This window comes from Callospermophilus lateralis, unplaced genomic scaffold, assembly GCF_048772815.1.
Source record: "Callospermophilus lateralis isolate mCalLat2 unplaced genomic scaffold, mCalLat2.hap1 Scaffold_3695, whole genome shotgun sequence".
Taxonomy (NCBI): domain Eukaryota; kingdom Metazoa; phylum Chordata; class Mammalia; order Rodentia; family Sciuridae; genus Callospermophilus; species Callospermophilus lateralis.
In genome coordinates, this window is record NW_027514155.1 from 64,693 (window position 1) to 73,642 (window position 8,950).

An 8,950-nucleotide genomic window follows, 5' to 3' on the forward strand; every position below is an offset into this window, starting at 1 on the left:
AGGCGCTGGGCGCTGGGCGCCGGAGGCGAGGCGGGAGGCGGGAGGCGGGAGGCCATCCGCAGGCCTGAAGGGACACCGGGAGCCCAGGGCTGCCCCTGCGCCCTACCCCCGCGGGCCCGGGGGTCACGGCCTGAGGCGGTCACGGACACTGTTTCCGGGCCACGCAAGAAAAGTGCGTGTGGGAAGGGGGCGCAAAAGCCTACAGCACGCGGTATTCCCAGGCGGTCTCCCATCCAAGTACTAACCAGGCCCGACCCTGCTTAGCTTCCGAGATCGGGCGCGTTCAGGGTGGTATGGCCGTAGACGGCGGAGGCTGCCCCGGAACGCCTCAAGAGCCTGCGCCGGCTTCCACCCTTCAGCCCAGGGGCAGGGGATGGCAGGGGAGGGCAGGGCAGCGGTGGAGGGGGCCAACACAGCGGGTGTTCCCAGGGGGCCTCCCTCGCCCCGCCCCAGCACTGCCCAGCGCTCCTCAACTCAACTCCAGGCTGGCTTTCTCGCTCCGACCTGACTCGGTCCCCGCGGCGGCGCGGGGGTCCTGGGAGACTGGCCGGCTCTCCCTCTCGGGTCCTCGGCCGGGCCGGATCGGGTCGGGGTGGAGTGGGCTAGGCGGGGCTGACAGGGGCTGAGTCCCGCCTCCACCTCTGCCCCTGGGCACCTGGCTCCACCTACCGGGAGCCCCGCCCCGGCCTGGCCTGGCCTCTGCCCCTCCTCGCCGAGCCCCAAGACCCCCGACCCCCGGGCACCCGGCACCCGCACCGCCACCCCACCCAGCCCTTCGCCTGGCCGAGAATCCCCAGAGAATCCCCAGCTGCCGCCGCCCGCGCTACCCTAGCCTAGCCTAGCCGAGCAGAGCCGAGCCGGGCGCCCAGAGAGCCAGGGGCGAAGACGGGAGCAGACACCCCGGCCCCCCGCGCCCCCCACCGGACACCCCAGAGACCCTGACAGAGGCCCAGCGCCCCAGCTGGAAATGCAGTGGGACTGGGCAATGGCGAGCGGCCGGCCACACACAACACCTGTGCGGGGAGCCAACCTCAGGGAGGGCCCGAGGAGGAACACACGCAGGGACCCACAGACAACCGGGCAGCGGGTGGCGAGCCGGCTGTGGCCCGCTGGTTCCCAGTCAGTCAGTCAGTCAGTCAGTCAGTCACAGGGCCAGGCTCAGAAGTGCGCCGCTGGGGCGCGGGCCTCGCCCTGAGTTCCCCATCCACTCTGCTTTGTCCACTCTGCACAGCAGCGCTTGGCCGCCCCGCACCCCCACCGCCACCCCCACCCTACCCTACCTCACCCCCACCCCACCACACTCTACCCCACCCCCGAGTGACTCCCTTCGGACTGAGTGCCAAGGTCGGAGGGCTCTGCGCCTTGTTTGTACACCTCAAGGACCAGGACCTGTACAGCACCGCCCTGAGGAAGGGCACAGACCCCTCCGTCCATTTGTCCATGGGCTGTGCTCCCGGAAAGGACCGCCTGTGAAAGTAGCGTTCCGAGTCAAACCCCGTCAGAGCCCAGTCGACGGCCTCACCAGACCGGAAGCCCCCTCACCCGCAAGCCTTGCGGGGGGCGGGGGGGAGCAGCGGTTGCGGGGGGTCGCGCGCCCACCGGGCCTTCAGGCCCTGCCTCGCGGCCAGGCGTCTCCAGGTGGAGGGTTCGCCGCGAACAAAGGGGCCTCTGCCTCCCTGTCCCCACCGCCCGGCCTTGGCCTTCAGCTCCCCTCGGCACGTGGTCCTCCCCGGCAACCTCCTGGCCCCGAACCACTTGCCTGCTCCGAAGGCTGCTTCCTCCTCTTCTCGGAGCACCTGCCCTCCTTTGACATCTGCTCTCTTGCTTGGCTCCCAGCGCAGCCTCCTAAGACCCTGTGGCCTCCTGGGCCTTCTCTCAGCCTCTGCCCTGCACACACCCTGAAGACGTGCACTCACTTCAAGGGGGATGTGGGAATCCACTCTTACATCCACGGGAAGTTAGATGGGAGATGAGAGAACCTGTGACCGCCCAGTCTCGAGGCTGCCATGGACTGGGTGACTTGCAGCCCAGAGTGAGGTGGCTGGGGTGGGAGGGGGGAAGAGAGGAGTGAGTGTGTGTCTGTGTGTGTGTGTTTGTGAGAGAGAGAGAAAGAGAGAGAGAGAGAGAGAGAGAGAGAGACAGGGTGACACACAGAAGGGCCAAGGAAAGAGACACACTGAGTGGGAGATGGAGACAGGAGGCCTCCTCACAGGCCAGTAGAGTCACAAAGGTGAAGGAGAGATGGATGAGCAGAGAGATAGACAGAAAGACATCTGCTTCCAGAGTGTGTGTGTGTGTGTGTGTGTGAGAGAGAGAGAGAGAGAGAGAGAGAGACAGAGATAGAGAGAGAGAGAGAGAAAGAGAGAGAGATGGGTGAAGAGACAGACTCAGGGCTGGGACCCTCAGGAGGAAGGCGTTGGGAAGGGAGGCAGAGTTGCCAAGGGACGGACCTAGGGAGAGACGCTGGATGGACTCTCTCACTCCCAGGACCTGGGTGGCCACGCTCTGCTGGTGTGGCAAGAACGGGTGGGGAGCGGCCCCTGCGGGTGGGCCCTGTGTTCTGGGGAAAAGCAGGTGTGCGCCTCCCCACCCCCCATCCGGGAGTGTGAGTGGTGGGGGGGGTGGGGGTCGGTCAGGGTGCACAGGACTGGTCGAGGCCTGGACCAGGCTCGGCTCCGCCGGGTCGCCTGGAGTGTCCTAGCGTCCCTGGAGAGAGCCAGGCCAGTGTGGCTCACTGCAGGCGCTGGGCGCTGGGCGCCGGAGGCGAGGCGGGAGGCGGGAGGCCAGCCGCAGGCCTGAAGGGACACCGGGAGCCCAGGGCTGCCCCTGCGCCCTACCCCCGCGGGCCCGGGGGTCACGGCCTGAGGCGGTCACGGACACTGTTTCCGGGCCACGCAAGAAAAGTGCGTGTGGGAAGGGGGCGCAAAAGCCTACAGCACCCGGTATTCCCAGGCGGTCTCCCATCCAAGTACTAACCAGGCCCGACCCTGCTTAGCTTCCGAGATCAGACGAGATCGGGCGCGTTCAGGGTGGTATGGCCGTAGACGGCGGAGGCTGCCCCGGAACGCCTCAAGAGCCTGCGCCGGCTTCCACCCTTCAGCCCAGGGGCAGGGGAGGGCAGGGGAGGGCAGGGCAGCGGTGGAGGGGGCCAACACAGCGGGTGTTCCCAGGGGGCCTCCCTCGCCCCGCCCCAGCACTGCCCAGCGCTCCTCAACTCAACTCCAGGCTGGCTTTCTCGCTCCGACCTGACTCGGTCCCCGCGGCGGCGCGGGGGTCCTGGGAGACTGGCCGGCTCTCCCTCTCGGGTCCTCGGCCGGGCCGGATCGGGTCGGGGTGGAGTGGGCTAGGCGGGGCTGACAGGGGCTGAGTCCCGCCTCCACCTCTGCCCCTGGGCACCTGGCTCCACCTACCGGGAGCCCCGCCCCGGCCTGGCCTGGCCTCTGCCCCTCCTCGCCGAGCCCCAAGACCCCCGACCCCCGGGCACCCGGCACCCGCACCGCCACCCCACCCAGCCCTTCGCCTGGCCGAGAATCCCCAGAGAATCCCCAGCTGCCGCCGCCCGCGCTACCCTAGCCTAGCCTAGCCGAGCAGAGCCGAGCCGGGCGCCCAGAGAGCCAGGGGCGAAGACGGGAGCAGACACCCCGGCCCCCCGCGCCCCCCACCGGACACCCCAGAGACCCTGACAGAGGCCCAGCGCCCCAGCTGGAAATGCAGTGGGACTGGGCAATGGCGAGCGGCCGGCCACACACAACACCTGTGCGGGGAGCCACCCTCAGGGAGGGCCCGAGGAGGAACACACGCAGGGACCCACAGACAACAGGGCAGCGGGTGGCGAGCCGGCTGTGGCCCGCTGGTTCCCAGTCAGTCAGTCAGTCAGTCAGTCAGTCACAGGGCCAGGCTCAGAAGTGCGCCGCTGGGGCGCGGGCCTCGCCCTGAGTTCCCCATCCACTCTGCTTTGTCCACTCTGCACAGCAGCGCTTGGCCGCCCCGCACCCCCACCGCCACCCCCACCCTACCCTACCTCACCCCCACCCCACCACACTCTACCCCACCCCCGAGTGACTCCCTTCGGACTGAGTGCCAAGGTCGGAGGGCTCTGCGCCTTGTTTGTACACCTCAAGGACCAGGACCTGTACAGCACCGCCCTGAGGAAGGGCACAGACCCCTCCGTCCATTTGTCCATGGGCTGTGCTCCCGGAAAGGACCGCCTGTGAAAGTAGCGTTCCGAGTCAAACCCCGTCAGAGCCCAGTCGACGGCCTCACCAGACCGGAAGCCCCCTCACCCGCAAGCCTTGCGGGGGGCGGGGGGGAGCAGCGGTTGCGGGGGGTCGCGCGCCCACCGGGCCTTCAGGCCCTGCCTCGCGGCCAGGCGTCTCCAGGTGGAGGGTTCGCCGCGAACAAAGGGGCCTCTGCCTCCCTGTCCCCACCGCCCGGCCTTGGCCTTCAGCTCCCCTCGGCACGTGGTCCTCCCCGGCAACCCCCTGGCCCCGAACCACTTGCCTGCTCCGAAGGCTGCTTCCTCCTCTTCTCGGAGCACCTGCCCTCCTTTGACATCTGCTCTCTTGCTTGGCTCCCAGCGCAGCCTCCTAAGACCCTGTGGCCTCCTGGGCCTTCTCTCAGCCTCTGCCCTGCACACACCCTGAAGACGTGCACTCACTTCAAGGGGGATGTGGGAATCCACTCTTACATCCACGGGAAGTTAGATGGGAGATGAGAGAACCTGTGACCGCCCAGTCTCGAGGCTGCCATGGACTGGGTGACTTGCAGCCCAGAGTGAGGTGGCTGGGGTGGGAGGGGGGAAGAGAGGAGTGAGTGTGTGTCTGTGTGTGTGTGTTTGTGAGAGAGAGAGAGAGAGAGAGAGAGAGAGATAGAGAGCGCGAGAGAGACAGGGTGACAGACAGAAGGGCCAAGGAAAGAGACACACTGAGTGGGAGATGGAGACAGGAGGCCTCCTCACAGGCCAGTAGAGTCACAAAGGTGAAGGAGAGATGGATGAGCAGAGAGATAGACAGAAAGACATCTGCTTCCAGAGTGTGTGTGTGTGTGTGTGTGTGTGTGAGAGAGAGAGAGAGAGAGAGAGAGAGAGAGACAGAGATAGAGAGAGAGAGAGAGAGAGAGAGAGAGATGGGTGAAGAGACAGACTCAGGGCTGGGACCCTCAGGAGGAAGGCGTTGGGAAGGGAGGCAGAGTTGCCAAGGGACGGACCTAGGGAGAGACGCTGGATGGACTCTCTCACTCCCAGGACCTGGGTGGCCACGCTCTGCTGGTGTGGCAAGAACGGGTGGGGAGCGGCCCCTGCGGGTGGGCCCTGTGTTCTGGGGAAAAGCAGGTGTGCGCCTCCCCACCCCCCATCCGGGAGTGTGAGTGGTGGGGGGGGGTGGGGGTCGGTCAGGGTGCACAGGACTGGTCGAGGCCTGGACCAGGCTCGGCTCCGCCGGGTCGCCTGGAGTGTCCTAGCGTCCCTGGAGAGAGCCAGGCCAGTGTGGCTCACTGCAGGCGCTGGGCGCTGGGCGCCGGAGGCGAGGCGGGAGGCGGGAGGCGGGAGGCCAGCCGCAGGCCTGAAGGGACACCGGGAGCCCAGGGCTGCCCCTGCGCCCTACCCCCGCGGGCCCGGGGGTCACGGCCTGAGGCGGTCACGGACACTGTTTCCGGGCCACGCAAGAAAAGTGCGTGTGGGAAGGGGGCGCAAAAGCCTACAGCACCCGGTATTCCCAGGCGGTCTCCCATCCAAGTACTAACCAGGCCCGACCCTGCTTAGCTTCCGAGATCAGACGAGATCGGGCGCGTTCAGGGTGGTATGGCCGTAGACGGCGGAGGCTGCCCCGGAACGCCTCAAGAGCCTGCGCCGGCTTCCACCCTTCAGCCCAGGGGCAGGGGAGGGCAGGGGAGGGCAGGGCAGCGGTGGAGGGGGCCAACACAGCGGGTGTTCCCAGGGGGCCTCCCTCGCCCCGCCCCAGCACTGCCCAGCGCTCCTCAACTCAACTCCAGGCTGGCTTTCTCGCTCCGACCTGACTCGGTCCCCGCGGCGGCGCGGGGGTCCTGGGAGACTGGCCGGCTCTCCCTCTCGGGTCCTCGGCCGGGCCGGATCGGGTCGGGGTGGAGTGGGCTAGGCGGGGCTGACAGGGGCTGAGTCCCGCCTCCACCTCTGCCCCTGGGCACCTGGCTCCACCTACCGGGAGCCCCGCCCCGGCCTGGCCTGGCCTCTGCCCCTCCTCGCCGAGCCCCAAGACCCCCGACCCCCGGGCACCCGGCACCCGCACCGCCACCCCACCCAGCCCTTCGCCTGGCCGAGAATCCCCAGAGAATCCCCAGCTGCCGCCGCCCGCGCTACCCTAGCCTAGCCTAGCCGAGCAGAGCCGAGCCGGGCGCCCAGAGAGCCAGGGGCGAAGACGGGAGCAGACACCCCGGCCCCCCGCGCCCCCCACCGGACACCCCAGAGACCCTGACAGAGGCCCAGCGCCCCAGCTGGAAATGCAGTGGGACTGGGCAATGGCGAGCGGCCGGCCACACACAACACCTGTGCGGGGAGCCACCCTCAGGGAGGGCCCGAGGAGGAACACACGCAGGGACCCACAGACAACCGGGCAGCGGGTGGCGAGCCGGCTGTGGCCCGCTGGTTCCCAGTCAGTCAGTCAGTCAGTCAGTCAGTCAGTCAGTCACAGGGCCAGGCTCAGAAGTGCGCCGCTGGGGCGCGGGCCTCGCCCTGAGTTCCCCATCCACTCTGCTTTGTCCACTCTGCACAGCAGCGCTTGGCCGCCCCGCACCCCCACCGCCACCCCCACCCTACCCTACCTCACCCCCACCCCACCACACTCTACCCCACCCCCGAGTGACTCCCTTCGGACTGAGTGCCAAGGTCGGAGGGCTCTGCGCCTTGTTTGTACACCTCAAGGACCAGGACCTGTACAGCACCGCCCTGAGGAAGGGCACAGACCCCTCCGTCCATTTGTCCATGGGCTGTGCTCCCGGAAAGGACCGCCTGTGAAAGTAGCGTTCCGAGTCAAACCCCGTCAGAGCCCAGTCGACGGCCTCACCAGACCGGAAGCCCCCTCACCCGCAAGCCTTGCGGGGGGCGGGGGGGAGCAGCGGTTGCGGGGGGTCGCGCGCCCACCGGGCCTTCAGGCCCTGCCTCGCGGCCAGGCGTCTCCAGGTGGAGGGTTCGCCGCGAACAAAGGGGCCTCTGCCTCCCTGTCCCCACCGCCCGGCCTTGGCCTTCAGCTCCCCTCGGCACGTGGTCCTCCCCGGCAACCTCCTGGCCCCGAACCACTTGCCTGCTCCGAAGGCTGCTTCCTCCTCTTCTCGGAGCACCTGCCCTCCTTTGACATCTGCTCTCTTGCTTGGCTCCCAGCGCAGCCTCCTAAGACCCTGTGGCCTCCTGGGCCTTCTCTCAGCCTCTGCCCTGCACACACCCTGAAGACGTGCACTCACTTCAAGGGGGATGTGGGAATCCACTCTTACATCCACGGGAAGTTAGATGGGAGATGAGAGAACCTGTGACCGCCCAGTCTCGAGGCTGCCATGGACTGGGTGACTTGCAGCCCAGAGTGAGGTGGCTGGGGTGGGAGGGGGGAAGAGAGGAGTGAGTGTGTGTCTGTGTGTGTGTGTTTGTGAGAGAGAGAGAGAGAGAGAGAGAGAGAGATAGAGAGCGCGAGAGAGACAGGGTGACAGACAGAAGGGCCAAGGAAAGAGACACACTGAGTGGGAGATGGAGACAGGAGGCCTCCTCACAGGCCAGTAGAGTCACAAAGGTGAAGGAGAGATGGATGAGCAGAGAGATAGACAGAAAGACATCTGCTTCCAGAGTGTGTGTGTGTGTGTGTGTGTGTGTGTGAGAGAGAGAGAGAGAGAGAGAGAGAGAGATGGGTGAAGAGACAGACTCAGGGCTGGGACCCTCAGGAGGAAGGCGTTGGGAAGGGAGGCAGAGTTGCCAAGGGACGGACCTAGGGAGAGACGCTGGATGGACTCTCTCACTCCCAGGACCTGGGTGGCCACGCTCTGCTGGTGTGGCAAGAACGGGTGGGGAGCGGCCCCTGCGGGTGGGCCCTGTGTTCTGGGGAAAAGCAGGTGTGCGCCTCCCCACCCCCCATCCGGGAGTGTGAGTGGTGGGGGGGGGTGGGGGTCGGTCAGGGTGCACAGGACTGGTCGAGGCCTGGACCAGGCTCGGCTCCGCCGGGTCGCCTGGAGTGTCCTAGCGTCCCTGGAGAGAGCCAGGCCAGTGTGGCTCACTGCAGGCGCTGGGCGCTGGGCGCCGGAGGCGAGGCGGGAGGCGGGAGGCGGGAGGCCAGCCGCAGGCCTGAAGGGACACCGGGAGCCCAGGGCTGCCCCTGCGCCCTACCCCCGCGGGCCCGGGGGTCACGGCCTGAGGCGGTCACGGACACTGTTTCCGGACCACGCAAGAAAAGTGCGTGTGGGAAGGGGGCGCAAAAGCCTACAGCACCCGGTATTCCCAGGCGGTCTCCCATCCAAGTACTAACCAGGCCCGACCCTGCTTAGCTTCCGAGATCAGACGAGATCGGGCGCGTTCAGGGTGGTATGGCCGTAGACGGGGGAGGCTGCCCCGGAACGCCTCAAGAGCCTGCACCGGCTTCCACCCTTCAGCCCAGGGGCAGGGGAGGGCAGGGGAGGGCAGGGCAGCGGTGGAGGGGGCCAACACAGCGGGTGTTCCCAGGGGGCCTCCCTCGCCCCGCCCCAGCACTGCCCAGCGCTCCTCAACTCAACTCCAGGCTGGCTTTCTCGCTCCGACCTGACTCGGTCCCCGCGGCGGCGCGGGGGTCCTGGGAGACTGGCCGGCTCTCCCTCTCGGGTCCTCGGCCGGGCCGGATCGGGTCGGGGTGGAGTGGGCTAGGCGGGGCTGACAGGGGCTGAGTCCCGCCTCCACCTCTGCCCCTGGGCACCTGGCTCCACCTACCGGGAGCCCCGCCCCGGCCTGGCCTGGCCTCTGCCCCTCCTC

General features: G+C 67.8%; 3 non-coding genes and 1 pseudogene across 3 annotated transcripts; all 4 read right to left on the bottom strand.

The window, feature by feature from the left end:
* Positions 1–196: 196 nt before the first annotated feature.
* On the bottom strand, positions 197–305 carry LOC143640623 (5S ribosomal RNA; annotated as a pseudogene).
* Positions 306–2,927: 2,622 nt separating this feature from the next.
* On the bottom strand, positions 2,928–3,046 carry LOC143640607 (5S ribosomal RNA). The gene has a single exon (XR_013155029.1). It is a non-coding gene; the product is annotated as a 5S ribosomal RNA (ribosomal RNA).
* A 2,644-nt stretch (positions 3,047–5,690) lies between these two features.
* On the bottom strand, positions 5,691–5,809 carry LOC143640608 (5S ribosomal RNA). The gene has a single exon (XR_013155030.1). It is a non-coding gene; the product is annotated as a 5S ribosomal RNA (ribosomal RNA).
* Positions 5,810–8,425: 2,616 nt separating this feature from the next.
* On the bottom strand, positions 8,426–8,544 carry LOC143640609 (5S ribosomal RNA). Its single transcript, XR_013155031.1, has one exon. It is a non-coding gene; the product is annotated as a 5S ribosomal RNA (ribosomal RNA).
* Positions 8,545–8,950: the final 406 nt, after the last annotated feature.